At 39.0% G+C, this 5,333-nt stretch overlaps 1 protein-coding gene across 1 annotated transcript in view; it reads right to left on the bottom strand.

Annotated features, from left to right (window-relative positions):
- Positions 1–542, bottom strand: part of PICALM (phosphatidylinositol binding clathrin assembly protein) — a 107,430-nt gene extending 106,888 nt beyond the window's left edge. Inside the window, exon 1 of the mRNA XM_007448834.1 lies at positions 399–542. The gene's annotated coding sequence lies outside the window, so the exon portion shown is untranslated. The remainder of the gene's footprint in view (positions 1–398) is intronic.
- Positions 543–5,333: the final 4,791 nt, after the last annotated feature.

Here is a 5,333-nt window from a genome sequence, read left to right on the forward strand (position 1 = left end):
CCCCCGCGGGGGCAGCTCGCGGCCCGCCGCGTCACGTGATGCTCCCTGTTAACAGGTCGCCCGAGGCTGGGCTCGCTGGGGTCACGGGGGGGGCGGGGGGGCGGGGCGAGGGACGTTTGGCTTTTCCCCTCTCCCCCCACAAGGGTGTCCTAGTGTCTGTGGTTGAAACCAACGGCTTCCCGCAGAGGAGGTGCAGCTACCTTCACAGCTCCCCCTGAGCAAGGGGGTGTCAGAGCTGCTTGGGCTTTCCTAGCAGAATCAAGAATGTGTTTAGGGAGGCCCCCAAAACCATCTTCCTGGCTTTAATGAAAAGGAAAAGGCTTCCGTCGGCCCATTCTCGGAGGCTGTCAGCAGGCCTCTCGCTACAGTGGGTATTGAAGTTCTCCCTGCTTACTTACCCCAGAAGGGTTGGGGTTTTTTCCCCCTCTTCTTGAGAAGCTTGGAAATGTCACCTGTTTTTGTTTATCTCTTCCCTGAAAACTTGACACATTGCTGCCAGTCTAAATTTGGATACTAATGGGCCACTATTTTTACTCTGGGGTGTCAAATAGGACAGGAAACACATAGCTTCACTGGAATTTGAAAAGGGAAGCAGTACGATGATGTCAACAGAGGTTAGCTGACCCTACAAGGCTGACTGCTGTGGTGATTAAAGGTCCAGACCATAGAAGGAAGTGAGAAGGTAGTAAGTGGAGAAGTCCCATTCAGAGAATCCAGACATCACTACCTGCCATCTCCCCTGGCTTAGTCTTTGTTCTCTTTGGCCTCTTTTTCTCTTGCGTAAGCCAGATTTTCAGGGAAAGAAGACACTTGAAACTGTCCTGTGGGCATTTTAGAGGAATTATTATATCCTGTGAATCTGTTCTATGAGATCCAGATCTATTTCACAAAGTCTTTTAAAATGTTAAAATGCCCCACTTTCAACACAAGTTTAAGGATAAATTTTAAAAGCTCCATGAATGTTAAATTAGCATGATAGTCCTATGTAATCTTGCTAGTTTCAAATGAAATGCTAACATACTCAGAAAGTCTGTGTACACCATCTGCTAGCCAAGTCCAAAATACTGTGCTTCAATCTGGTGGCTCTCAAAAGATGCAAAGCTAATGGTTAACATTTTATGTATCATCATGAATTTTGTGGTCTCCTCCCATTCCCGTTCCCCCCCTTTTTTTTCACTATGGCTGGTGAAAATTTGCAGCACCATGCTTTTGCCAAGAACATAAAGTGCTTAAACCAGCAGGCTTCATCTGTGTCAAGCCAGTCCCAAATTTCTCAAAACTGTAATGACTTCCTTCAGTGCATCTGCAATCCATCTGCAGTTTGGTGCCCAGTTTGCTGCCCTGTGTCCATTGGGCCGTGGAGTTACCCAATTCTTAAGACCTCCTTGCTATTCTTCTGTGGGTTCCACTTAATAAGTTACCGGGTGGCCTGAGCCTCTGCATTGGTAGACCCCTGCTGAGGTCAACAGGAGCTAAATCAGTAGCTAAATATTTCATCTTTAGGGAAAATGTAAAAGTTATTCCTAAACACACAGAAGGCAACACGTATTTTTTGCACTACTATGAATGACATTCTAGGAAGGTATTTCACCATTACTTTTACCAAAGAGATTCTTACCACCATTACTCAAATAACTGTAGACATGTTCACCTTATAAATAAACTAGCTTCTGTTAGAAATATCACTGTACTTTTTTTCAAGGGTATATTTTAGAAGTTTCTAAATATGTAAACAATTAGTGTCAATTAATTGTTTGGGTCCCCTAAATTAAAAAGTATATTGTAGAGAGGTACGAGGTACAGGGGAGGGAACAACCGTTTTTTGAATGCTTTCTATGTGCTAGGAACACTACATGAATTTTTTCATTTAGTTCTCATTACTATAACTCTAAAAAGTATTGTGCCACTTAATACAGGGAAGAAAAAAGTCTTAGAGATTAAATGCTTATATAATTTTTCTCTATTGCTTAAAAAAAAAAATCTTAGAAGTCCCAGAATCCCACAAATACTCAAGTGATAGAAGCGAGATTTAAAAACTCGTTGTCTTTCCATTACTTTATCTAGATTCTTTAGGCAAGACTTGAAGCAACTACCATATATATTAAATTCATTGAACAAATACTTCTTGCCTGCATACCCTGTGCTAGGCATTGCTAGGTGCTGATGTAATAATGTGTGACGCAAACATGGTCTCTGTTCTCAGAGTTCTTATACTATTTTAAATGGCAACAGAGGAGAAAAATAAGTGGAGAGAAGAAAATATGCTGCACCTGAAGAATCTTTATGATGCCTGTAACTTTAAGAAAATGAGGGAGAAAAAGAATATGGAAGAGGGGATTGATCAGAATTTTTACCTTTTATTATTTCAGTTAAGCCCATTCCCAAATCCAAAGAGTCTACCAGTTCCCTACTCCCACTCTTCTTAGACATTAAGGTTATCTAAATTATAATCTTTTGACATTCTGTTAGCTAAGCTGACATGAACAACTTGGCAACCCCTTCATCCCTCACCTTTCAATGTTTATGTTTCCTGATGCTGCCAAATCAAAGATCATAATCTTATATAACCTTACACAAAGGTAAGGACTTTTCTTTGAATGTAGCTGAGCTCTCTTGCTAGAACTTCCAAGCAAGGACTTCACTTCCTTATTCAGACTCGCAGCATACACCCTTGTGATAATAATAATTACATGCAACTTTGTTGATTACCCTATGCTAAGCACGTTACATGCATTATCTCAGTTAAACCCTAAGACCACCTCATGACCTGAAGTGGCAGAGACACCTCTGAATTCCCCAAAGTCTGTTTCCTTTTCTCCTGAGCACACATACTATGTTTCCCAGCCTCTCTTGTGATTAGTTGGGGTCAATACACAATAGACTATGGACAGAAACAATGAAAACTGTTTAGGTTTTGGCCCACAAAACCTCTAAAACCTCCTACACATGCACCATATTCTCTTTCTTTCCCTACCTACCAGCTGAATGAAGATTTCAAAGAATCTAGAGGAAGTCAAAACTGCAAAATAGAAGAAGCATGAGGCCCCAAATTAGTCCTTGAAGGAATCCTGCCCCAGAGAACTGCATGACCAGGAACACCTGTATTGGATTTTACTTGTTTTATTAAATTATGCCTCTAAAATTTTAATGCTGTGTGTTATAGTAGTAATTAACTACCCTACCTAATGCCCTTCGTTTCTCTCCATTTTACTGATGAAGAAATTGAGGCTTAAGAAAAGTTAAGCAACTTGCTTAAATTTGCTCAGCCGTTAGGTAGGGGAGCAAGGATTAGATCTCAGGTCTGTCTGACTTTAGAGCTTGAGCTCTCACTGCTTGAGATCCTCGTGATACTATTTTATGTACTTCTAAAAACTTTATTAAAATTTTAATACACACTGCTTCACCTAGCATGCAGAAAAGACAGAAATCAGGGTGACCACCAGGTTCTCTCCCATATGTGAGACTGTCTTACTATCTTTAACTCATTCCTGCCACATTTTCCTTTCTTCCAGGTATATTAATTCTATAATTTCAATGACTTTCAATGTATTTGGGCCTTTTATACCTCTTGAAAGATGACATGTGGACTAGCTCTTAAATATAATCCTTCTCTTAAAAGGAAAGACTAACCAAACCTTGACCCTGAATCATCATCAAAAACTCTTTAATTATGAAGCAGAATAAAAACAGGATACCTGTGCTGTTAAGGTACATGGGGTCCATTCTTCTCTGTAATATAAAGAGGCTGAATCAAGTAAAAAGGGATTAGAGCATGCAACACTGAACTAAAAGATCAGAGTTTCAATGTTAATGGTAAAATTAGGATATTAAATTTTGACCAATAAGTATCACTAAAATTAAGGAGATTTATTAATTCATTTGAGGCAATGGGAGAAATACCAGTTTGGAGTCAGACACACTTAGGTTCGAAACTCTGGGCAAGTTATTCAGTTTCGTCATATGTAAAACAGGGGCAGTAGCATATATCTTACAGATTTCTTGTCAGGATTAAGATAATGTACATTTGTAGCCTTTATTTAGATTCCACGTATAAGCGATATCATGTGATATTTGTCTTTGTCTTACTTCACTCAGTATGACAATCTCTAGGTCCATACATGTTGTTGCTAATGGCATTATTTCATCCTTTATTATGGCTGAGTAATATTCCATTGTATATATGTACAAATGAACTTATCTACAAAATGGAAATAGAGTTACAGATGTAGAAAATAAACTTATGGTTACTGGGGGTAAGGAGTGGGGGAGGGATAGATTGGAATATTGGGATTGACACATACATACTACTATATATGAAATAGATAACTAATAAGGACCTACTGTATAGCACAGGGAACTCTACTCAATACTCCGTAATGGCCTATATGGGAAAAGAATCTACAAAAGAGTGGATATATGTATACGTATAACTGATTCACTGTGCTGGACACCTGAAACTAAAACAACATTGTAAATCAACTATACCCCAATAAAAATTAAAAAAATAAAATAATGTGCATAAAAACTAGTACAGTGCTTGACACACAGTTGTCACTCAATGAATAAAATCATTCAACAAACATTTGCTCATAATTTACTATGGGCAAAGCCTTCTACTAGAGTCTCAGGATACAGATATAGATTAGACAAAATGTTAATGCAATGTACAATTGACCCTTGAACAACATGGATTTCAACTGCACAGGTCCACTTATACGTAGATTTTTTTCAATAAATAACGTACTATAGTGCTACATGATCCCTGGTGGTTGAATCTGCAGATGCAGAGGTCGGACTGTAAAGCTATACATGGATTTTCGACTTGACAGTGGGGTGGGAGATGGGGGGTAACTCTTGCCTAGTTCAAGGGTCAACTGTATTAAGTAATATGATAGAGGTATGCCTAGAGTACTATTAGAACAAAGAGAGATGACACCTAGTTCTTCCTGATGGGATCAATGAAGGTTTATCAGGGACAGTGACACATAAATAGACTCTTGAAGGATGATTAGGAATTGTGAAGGAATCAAAGAGAAGTTATTGCAGGCGGAGGAAAACCACATCTGCAAAAGAAGGAGCCATTTGGGGACTGCAAATTGTTATATACGGCTGAAACATAGTGTATGTGAGGTTTTTATTCAGTCAATCAGCGAGTCGTTATTGAGCACCTACATATGCTGAATAGTGTTCTAGGTCCTGAAAACACATCAGTGAACAAAATAGAAAAGTTTTCTGCCTTCTTGAATGGTGTGTATATTCAAGTGGGGCATATAACAAATAAATATGAAACAGATGCAGGGAGAGAAGAGTGCTATGAAGAAAAATTAAGCAAA

This window comes from Lipotes vexillifer, unplaced genomic scaffold (genome assembly GCF_000442215.2).
Source record: "Lipotes vexillifer unplaced genomic scaffold, Lipotes_vexillifer_v1.1 scaffold771, whole genome shotgun sequence".
Taxonomy (NCBI): Eukaryota; Metazoa; Chordata; class Mammalia; order Artiodactyla; family Lipotidae; genus Lipotes; species Lipotes vexillifer.